At 40.0% G+C, this 10,758-nt stretch overlaps 1 pseudogene; it reads right to left on the bottom strand.

The window, feature by feature from the left end:
* Positions 1–7,437: 7,437 nt before the first annotated feature.
* On the bottom strand, positions 7,438–7,776 carry LOC112405948 (60S ribosomal protein L30-like; annotated as a pseudogene).
* Positions 7,777–10,758: the final 2,982 nt, after the last annotated feature.

Raw genomic sequence — 10,758 nt, 5'->3', positions numbered from 1 at the left:
TGCAAGCTTCCACCACAGAAACACTCGTATGTTCACATACTGTGTTACGTTAGGTGACTTTGCTTTCTTCTTTCTGAGAAAGACACCTTTTGGGACAACAGATGCTTCAGTTTAAGAGAAAGAGGCTAATGCTTCTCCACCTGACACAAACCTACCTGTCCTGATTGACAGCGGCATCAGTAAAACTTAAGACTCTCCTACAAAGGGAAAGAGGAGTGACATAAACAAAAAGAATAAGCTATCAACAATTCACTCGCTAAGAAAAGCAACAAGCTTGGTATGTTTTAGAGACTGGGTAATGAGAAGGCCTGAGGAGCAAAATGAAAAGAGAACTGTTGGAAGAATGTTCAATAATGCATTTGCTCAGATCCACAGATTGGAAGCTCTCAAACACTATGGTGCGAATTAAAGATATGCCAAGCAAAGGAAATTAATTATTAACAAAGTCAAGGCAGCCCAGGAATCATAAGATTAGTGACTTCAATTTTAAAGTGAAAAAATTACAAATAAAGTGTATCCATAATGTAAAGAGAGGAAGCAGTTGTAATTTCATAGCTCCTACAATGCCACCCCACTGAGTGCCAAAATTCCTGCAATTTGTCCTCCCACTTTCCTCCAAAAATCATAAAGACTTTGTTGTTGTTGTTGTTAGATCATAAGTTTTTAATAGTTATTTTTGTATTTGAAAGTTCAAGGAAAACTCTATTTGAACATGTAGTAAAGTTCCTTATAATTTGATGGCATATAAAAAGAACACATAAGAGCTCAGTTTATCACAGAAACAATTCAGCAACATGATGTGAATGGGACAAGAAGAAATGGGGGAACTAGTGTACAGGTTCTTTAGCGACCAGGGCTTTTTTGTCCCACTTCCAATGGGAACTGGAACAAAAAAGGAGGTACATCAACTGCCAAAGACTTTGAAGCAGAAAGAGTAGAAGTAACTATCTGGGCTTCCTCCCTCATATTATCCTTCAATTTCTTCTCAGTGCCTTCCACTAGCTGCCCCAAACCTGAAGCCATAAAGCAAGAGGTTCTGGGGAATGTAGTGTGCAGAAATAAGTGCCCTGAAACACAGATAAGAAGACAAAAACAGCAAGGATTGTATCTGAGCACACAAGCAAACGACTAGAGAAGGGAAACTGCAGTGCTTTTAAAACACGTTCATAAATTCTTTGACATTTCTGCTACCAAAAGTGGAGTCTAATTCCCCTCCACTTGAATATCACTGGCCTTGGCAACTTGCTTCTAAGGAACAGAATGTAGCAAAAAGTGAATGCGTGAATTCTGAATTCGTAAAAGATACAGCTTCCACCTTGTTGGAACCCAGGTTCTTTGAGGTGCAATCCAACAGAGGGAATTTAACATAGGGAAATGGTTGCAAACAGTTTGTAAAAAACCCGAAAAATTAAAAAGACGGCAGAGAGGCAGTCTAGGGATTAGCAATAGCCAAGCAAAGATGAATAAAGGACCCATGTAGGTGGTCTGGTCACAGCCCCAGCTGAAGTTCCAGCTGACAGATGGCACTGAGGGCCAGACAAGTGAGGGAGTGAATCTTTAGATGATTCTAACCCCAGTATTCAAGACACCCCTGCTGACGCCACATGGAACAGAGACAAGCTGTCCCCACTGAGTCCTGCCCAAATCGCAGATCCACGAGCAAAAAATAAATACTGCCATTGTTAAAGCCGCTAAGTGGTGTGGTGGGCTGTTAAACACCAACAGTTAACCCCAACAGGATCTGAGAGCAAACAAACCAATGACTCACACAACATCATTCTCATTTTCTCATTTCTGCTTCAGCTAACATCTGAAGGTCTCAGTCAGACGCAACCGTACTTCAATTTTATGGCCATTTTAGATATTTATTGGCCAGTGTTACTGGCAGTAAAGACAATTTTTCAACTCATTAATTCTGATTATACATCCAAAGGATGAACGACTGTTCATTGAAGCTATGGTTTATTCCTCCATTTAGATATATTTCCATATGAAGGTGTTAACAGAGCTTGGTTTCTTCATATGAAATATAAGACTTTGAAACTTTAGTTACCTATGTGAAATTCAATTTAATTTACTATAATTTACTATTAATTTGAAATAAAGGCCAACTCATTGACTAAAGAAATATTATTTGAAGAGTATTATTGCATAAGAGATTAATTTGATAATTGTTTGTGACATTTATTTTACATGTTACCCTTTTACAGCATGGGAAAAGGTACAGAAAAAGGAAATGGATGAGGGGAGCAAAGTGAAAGAATAAGGGAGGAAACAGTGGAATGTGAGAGCAAAGGAGAGAGAAACACAAGACTGAAGAAGAAGAATGCTGATACTGATCTACTTTTACAAGCATGCTGATTCATTGGCCCTTTCACACAATGGAAATGTTTTCTCAGTGGAAGAGAAGAAAAACATAACTGGTACATTTCCCAGTATGTTTCTGGAGACAACAGATTCAGGAAGGCTTGCTGGAAAACATACCAGATGGACGCAGGAGACCAGACTGTGCCACTAACAAGCCATATGACAGTCAGGTCACTTACTGTCTTTGTAGCTTAATTTCTTCATGAAAAAAAAAAAAAACAACACATGGGTTATACCAGATGATTTCTAAGGTTTGTAAGTTCCAGCAATAAAATTCTAAAATTTTATTATTTACATGGACTTTCCTCTTGCCTGAATGACTCTCGATTCGGATGCTGTGCTTAAGTCCTAGGGCAAAAGAAACGTTAGACTGATAAAACTGATACATAACGACTTATCCCAGCCCGACAATCTCCTGCACACCTCACTGTAAATTCTAGAGTAGCAACTCTGACACCAAATCCCAGTTATTGCATTTGTTTTATTTATTTTTTAACAAGCCAAAGTTGTATTTGTTTTTTTAAACAGGAAAATTATGCTAATATAAAACAGATAAAAACGGACAAAAATCAAAACACACAACATGCAAAAGCACAACACACAACACCGGACCAGTGCAAACCCTTCCCCCGCCACTCCCCCCAGGTTTCAAAACCTTTATTACAGATCCCCAAAGATTAGACTGTATTGGAGAGGTCACAGTACTGAATCAGAAAAAGAGACATTCACGCCAACATCAAATACACAATGCAGAAGGCTTTCAGTGATGAGCACAGATTTCTAGAACACTACCACGTATGCTAGTCCCTGGCCCACTTTTTAAAGTTGCTTTTAAAACGGATTAAAAGTGCACAGACACTTTCATAAGGCACAGACAGATTGTCGTACAGGTGATCTCACTAGGGACTTGAGAAAGACGGTGAGAAAATTAAATACCGAGAGATGCCAGGAGGCCACGTGTTCCTGAGCCGGAGTCCCTCTGCCAGAACCGGGGCAGAGACAGGATTGAGCAGTGGAAGGTGACTGCCTCTCATTCGCCAAGACTTTGCACAACCCAATTCTGGAACTGACTGGGGGTTCTCTGCCGACTTGGGGATTGATTGCCAGCCACCAGTCCCAAGGCCTGAAAGTAGCAGGTAGCTACCTCCCTGTGTCTCCCTGGCAAGACCTGAAGGCGATTATCGGTCGGTGGGGCTCTTGAGGGTTCTGTCCAAGGCCATTTCGGCAGCAACTCAGTGACTACGAGATGCCCGGCATTCCTAATTCAGAGAAGGCTTTCTGAAGTGTGCAGGGGGCTCTGGGTCTGGAAAGCAGTTGTGTACTCACTAAGATAGACCCCCCGAGGCAACAGAATGGCCAGGAAAGCCCATGGACTCTGCCCCAAATGTCTCATAATGTCACTCCCTCTGACATCAGAGCTGGGGCCCTGTCCTCTCAGCTCTGTCCTCCTGGCAATGCACACCTAGTGGGCACTCAGCAAATGTTTGTTGAGTGACTTTGTGTGCATGTATACATGGTGTTTTACCAAACCCTGAAGACTCACAACCTGATTTCTGATTTACTCAGTAAACCTGTAATGAGTACCTACTATGTGCTACCACAGGATCCAGCACTGGGTGGGTCAAATACAAGTTTACAAATCTGCCCACCTCCTGCTCTGGACTGCGAGCTCCCTACGGGTCTTTAGACCCAGTTCCCATCCCTGTGTCCAGAACACAGGCCACGCTGACCAGTGGTTGCCGGATGACTGAAAAAGCATTGCTATACTTAGGGGAGCAGCTGCCCTGGGTAGCTAAATCCCAGAAGACTCCCAGTTCTGAGAATGGGCTAGAAAAAGGAGTTTGTCTTGACTTGGAAACAGCTCAATTTCTCTGGTGATTCACAATGAACAGGCACCAGACCACAACAAAGGGGGCATCCTCTGATCTTCCTGTCCTCGCCCTGGGGGCCCTACTTAAGGGGGTGGTGGTCACAGCCTCTCCCCGAAGTTGCCCCTGGTGGGAGCCCCCATGTAACAGGAGAAGGCCCTTGGGTTGGACCCAAGCTCACACGTGGCTCAGCTCCACTGGGAGAAGGTGGGCAGTAGGCAGATGAGCCTGAAAGGAAGGACACTTGTGCTCCCAGGGTCCGGGTGGCAGAGGGGTCTCAGTCTGGGGCTGGAACCCTCACACGGGGCGGTTGCCCAGCTCTCTCCAGGGGCTGCCCAGGTGAGCTTCAAGGAAGAAAACTCAAGCAGTCTCGAGCTTTCTGGGCTCGGGGCCAAGCAACGGAGAGTGTGAGTTTTGGCATCAGGCACTCCTGGGTTTGAAGCCCAGTCCTGCCAACTCCTGCTTCACTTCCAGCACCTTAGTTCTCTTACCTGCCAACTGGGGATAATATCATATTTCATTGATTCTAGGAGCACAGCTTTTCCACTTCTTCTGAAAATCCGACTACATACATATTAGTACGTTTGATATTGTTCCTACTCATTGATGTTCTATTTTCTCTAGAAGGTTCATTTTGGATAATTTCTATTAATATGTCTTAAATTTACTGTTCCCTTCTTCTGTGTCCAATCATTTTTTCATTTCATATATTTTCATTCTAGTTCAAAAATTTTTCATCTTGTCACTAAAAGTTCAGATGTGTTTGATAAACACTGGCTATTCTCCCCTAATATACCAAAGGAAAAACAGCAATCTCTTAGAAAGATATCAAGATAGAGAGGGACTACACATCAGATATTGTACTCTGAAGGAAGGATACTCCGTAGGCCTCTTGTAAGTTACATATATTTTAGATTCCACATATAAGTGATATCATATGATATTTGTCCTTCTCTTTCTGACTTACTACACTTAGTATGATAATCTGTAGATCCATCCATGTTGCTGCAAATGGCATTATTTCATTTTTTTACGGCTGAGAAATATTTCACTGTGCATATATACCATACCTTCTTTATCCATTCCTCTGTCGATGGACATTTAAGTTGCTTCCATGTCTTGGATATTGTAAATAGTGCTGCTATGAACATTGGGGTGCATGCATCTTTTCAAATTATAGTTTTGCCCAGATATATGCCCAGGAGTGGGATTGCTGGATCATATGGTAACTCTATTTTTAGCTTTTTGAGGAACCACCATAGTGACTTCCATAGTGGCTGTACCAATTTATATTCCCACCAACAGTGTAGAAGGGTTCCCTTGTCTCCACACCCTCTCCAGCAATTTGTAGACTTTTCAATGACTGCCGTTCTGACCAGTGTGAGGTGAGACCTCATTTTAATTTTGATTTGTATTTCCTTAATAATTAGGAACACTGAGCATCTTTCCATGTGCCTATTAGCCATCTGCGTGCCTTCTTGGGAGAAGTGTCTGTTTAGGTCTTCTACCCATTTTTTGATTGGGCTTTTTCTTTTAATTGAGCTGTATGGCCTGTTTGTATATTTTGGAAATTAAGCCTTTGTTGCTTGCATCATTTGCAAATATTTTCTCGCATTCTGTAGGCTGTATTTCACTTTTTATGGTTTCCTTTGCTGGGCAAAAGCCTGTGAGTTTGATTAGGTCCCATTTGTTCATTTTTGCTTTTATTTCTATTGCCTTGGGAGACTGACCTAAGAAAACATTGATACGATTTATGTAAGAGAATGTTTTGCCTATGTTCTCTTCTAGGACTCTTCTAGATGTCATGCCTTCTACTTAAGTCTTTAAGCCATTGTGAGTTTATTTTTGTGTATGGTGTGAGGGAGTGTTCTAACTTTACTGATTTACATGTGGCTGTCCAGCTTTCCCAACACTGCTTGCTGAAGAGACTGTCTTTTCTCCATAGTATACTCTTGCCTCCTTTGTCAAAGATTAATTAACCATGGGTGTATGGGTTTATTTCTGGGTTCTCTATTCTGTTCCATTGATCCATATGTCTGTTTTTGTGCCAATACCATGCTGTTTTGATTACTGTAGCTTTGCAGTATTGTCTGAAGTCTCGGAGGGTTATGCCTCCAGCTTTGTTCTTTTTCCTCAGGATGATTTTGGCAATTCTGGGTCTTTTATGGTTCCATATAAATTTTAGGATTATTTGTTCTAGTTCTGTGAAAAATGTCATGGGTAATTTGATAGGGATCATATTAAATCTGTACATTGCTTTGGGTAGTAAGGCCATTTTAACAATATTAATTCTTCCAATCAAAGAGCATGGGATATCTTTCCATTTCTTTGAATCATCTTCAGTTTCCTTTATCAATGTTTTAAAGTTGTCAGCATATAAGTCTTTCACCTTCTTGCTCAGGTTTATTCCCAAGTATTTAATTTTTTTGATGCAATTTTTAAAAGGATTTGTTTTTTTACTTTCCCTTTCTGATATTTCATTGTTAAAGAAATGCAACCAATTTCTGTATGTTAATCTTGTATCCTGCTACCTTGCTGAATTTGTTTATCAGTTATAATAGGTTTTGTGTGGAGCCTTTAGGGTTTTCTATATAGAGCATCATGTCATCTACATATAATGACAATTTTACCTCTTCCCTTCCAACCTGGATACCTTTTATTTCTTTTTCTTGCCTGATTTTTGTGGCTAGGACTTCCAATACTAGGTTGAACAGAAATCGTGAGAGTAGGAATCCTTGTCTTCTTCCAGAGTTTAGTGGGAAGGCTTTCAGCTTTTCGCCACTGAGTATTGGGTTGGCTGTGGGTCTGTTATAGATAGCTCTTAGTATGTTGAGGTATGTTCCCTCTATACCCACTCTGGCAAGAGTTTTTATCATGAATGGATGTTTAGTTTTATCAAATGCTTTTTCTGCATCTATTGAGATGATTGTGTGGCTTTTGTCTTTTGTTGATCTAGTGTATCACATTGATTTATTTGCATATGTTGAATCATCCTTGTGACCCTAGGATGAATTCAACTTGATCATGGTGTATGATCTTTTTTAACTGTTGTTGGGTTCAGTTTGCTAATATTTTGTTGAGAATTTGTACATCTATAGTCATCAAAGATATTGGCCTGAAATTTTCTTTTTTGGTGGTGTATTTGTTTTGTTTTTAAACAAGCTCTGGACAGTTTTATTAAAGAAAAATTGTGCATGATTTACTATTCACCAGTCTTTTCTGCCATGCTTCTAATGATATCAGAATCACCTGGATCAATCATAGCCAGTGTGCATACTCTGTAGTATTTTCCACATTCTGTGCCCAATGTTACTGCCACTGTGGTGATGGACACCAGTTTTGGCCAACATGGCATAATACTCTATTTCAGATTCCTCAAGGCTGGGAAGTTGTTGGCAAGGATGATAAGTTTTGCTTTGCCTTGTCTGATCATTTTCAGAGTCTGCTTCTACCCCAGCAGGTACTTTCCACTTTTCATAATGAGTTGGAGCCTAGAGCTGATTGACTCCAGTGACTTTTTCATCTTCTTTGTGGCCACCATCTTCCTGCCTTAGGTGCGGAACTCCCCCAACCAAGTGGAGCCGCCAAGATGGCTGGGGAGCAAGAAAGGTGTCTGGTTTTGATAACAGGGTGATGGTGGCTTCACAGAATACTTTGGGAGTGTTCCTGCCTCTTCAATCTTTTGGGAGAGTTTGAGAAGAATTGGTATAAGTTCTTCTTTGTATGTTTGGTAGAACTGCCCAGTGAAGCCTATGGTCCTGGACTCTTGTTTGCAGGGAGGTGTTTTTTTGGTTTCGTTTTTTTTAATTATTACAGATTCTATTTCACTTCTAGTGATCAGTCTGTTCCAATTATCTATTTCTTCTTGGTTCAGTTTTGGTGGGCTGTATGTTTCTAGAAACTTGTCCATTTCTTCTAGGTTGTCCAATTTGTTGGCATATAGTATAGTTCGTAGTATTAGCTTATGTTTTTCTGTTATTTCTAGGGTGTCAGTCGTTATTTCTCACCTTTCATTTCTTATTTTGTTTACCTGGGTCATCTCTTCTTGGTGAGCCTGGCCAGAGATTTGTTGATTTACCCTTTGGATCACCCTTTCAAAGAACCAGCTCTTGATTTTATTGATTTTCTATTGTTTTTCAGTCTCTATTTCCTGATCTGTATTGTTTCCTTCCTTCTACTGACTTTAGGTTTCATTTGTTCTTCTTTTACTAATCCTTTGAGGTGGTAGGTTAGGTTGTCTGAGATTTTTTTTGTTTTTTGAGAAAGGCATGTATTGCTATGAACTTCCCTCTAAGGACTGCTTTTGGTGCCTCCCATAGATTTTGCATAGTTGTGTTTTTATTGTCATTTGTCTCAAGGTATTTTTTAATTTCCTCTTTGATCTCATCATTGACCCATTTGTTTTTCAGTAGCATGTTGTTTAGTCTCCACATAATCTTTTTTTTTCTCATTTCTCTTTCTGTGGTTGATTTCTAGTTTCATGCCTTTGTGTTCAGAAAAGATGCTTGAAATAATCTCTATCCTTTTAAATTTGTTGAGCCTTGTTTTGTGCCCTAGAACATGGTCTATCCTAGAGAACGTTCCAATTGCACTTGAAAAGAATGTGCATTCTGGTTTTTGCTTTTTTTTTTCCTGGATGTAACATCCTAAAAATATCAATTAAGTCCAACTGTTCTACTGTGTCATTTAGATTGTTGCCTTATTGACTTTGCCTATAAGATCTGTCCATTGATGTGAGTGGGGTGTTAAAGTCCCCTACTTTTATTGTATTCCCATCAATTTCTCCTTTTATGTCTGTTAGTATTCGTTTTATGTATTCAGGTGCTCCTATATTGGGTGCATATATGTTAACAAGTATAATATCCTCCTCTTGTATTGACCCTTTTATCATTATATAGTGTCCTTCTTTATCTTTCTTCATGGCCTTTATTTTAATGTTGATGACTTTTTATGATCAGGCAATTATATCACTGTGAATTCTACAGAGGCTTTGGCTGCCCATCCTTTCTTGTCCTTATGAAAATGCAGTTATAACTCTGTGAAATCTTGAGAAACTTTCAGTTGCCCATTCTCACCTACCCTCAATCATGAGTGTGAGCAATCCATCAAGGAGGAGATTTTCATTGTGTTGAATTGGTGGTGGTCAACTTGGCCTCACTGCTTCCAGTCCCTCCTAAGTCTGGGAACTATGTTTCTCAGAATCAACTTCACGCTATAGACCCAGGCTATGGTTTACCAGTGAGAGGAACTCTTGCGAATATTGGAAAGTAGAAACGATAAAGAAGCTATTATTGCTCAATACATCATGACAGTCAGAGGGGCAGGCATCTAGTTCCAGACCACTCTGCAAACTCCAACTGTGTGGTATTTGAAGTTTCTTGGACTTCCCAGGATTGGCAGCTTTTTCACTCATTCCAAGCTTTCAGACTGATGTCACAGTGGCTGTTTCTCTGATCCTTCAGCTATATACTTCCAGGCCTTCACACTCCTAATTCCCATTTTAACCCCTAATTGCTATATTAAACCTCTTATTTCCTTAATTCTTAGAGTGACTTTTAAAATTCCCAAACCAGCCTGACACAGATATTCTCAAAATTTCCAAGCAATAGCAATTTTGTTATCTCAAAAATGTATGTCAACCGAAATTATGTTGGCAAAAGTTATTACAAAAATGCATTTTGAACAGTGTGTCATTAATTATTAAGATACCACAAATGTTACCAGATTCTAGCCATAATTATTGCAATAGGTTGAAATACAAGCAAGGCACATTGAAGAGGCATCCTGACATCTCTCTCCCAAATGGGACCTTCTTTCAGATCATGATCATCTGACAACAGATGTCATAGTACAGAGATGAACCCTATGATATTATTTACTTGATAATTTTGACCTACAGAAACAGAAATGTCTTATGATTTAACCTAAGGCTATGATAATCTCTTCATTCTAATGGATTTTTAGCGGAACCTGTGTCATTTTTTCCCATATAGGAATGGTGACTTCTCTTCACAGAATCTATATTGTGTAAGAAGAGAATATTTGCTGAGGGTATTCATGAAGTTATAACTCCCTGAATTCAGATGAGAAGTCTGTGTCTTTGAACTCAAAGCAGCAGTGCCCTCAACCATAGATGAGGAAAATTTCTTCCTCAAAAATCCTAGTATCTCATCAGATGTCTGTCCTAAGTCAGGACAGACATCTGGCACCATTGACATTCTGACCCAGATAATTCTTGTTGTGAATGAGGGGTGGGAGGAGGGAGGGGGTGAGAGGGATCCTATGCATTGTAGAATGTTTAGCAGTATCCAGGCATCTACCCACCAGATGCCAGTAGCACCTCCCAGTTGTGACAACTAAAAGAGTAACCAGACATTGCCAAATGTTCCCCTGGGAGGAGGGTGGTAAATCATTCATGGTTGAGAAACACTCTCCTATATAAAATAGAAATATGATGTTGGCAAGAGCTTCAGGTCTCTCTAGCATCAGCTTGTATTTCAATCTTCTATCTTACATTTGGTTT

Source organism: Neophocaena asiaeorientalis, unplaced genomic scaffold (assembly GCF_003031525.2).
Source record: "Neophocaena asiaeorientalis asiaeorientalis breed wild unplaced genomic scaffold, Neophocaena_asiaeorientalis_V1.1 scaffold893, whole genome shotgun sequence".
Classification (NCBI taxonomy): domain Eukaryota; kingdom Metazoa; phylum Chordata; class Mammalia; order Artiodactyla; family Phocoenidae; genus Neophocaena; species Neophocaena asiaeorientalis.
This window is presented reverse-complemented; position numbering and strand designations above follow the sequence as displayed.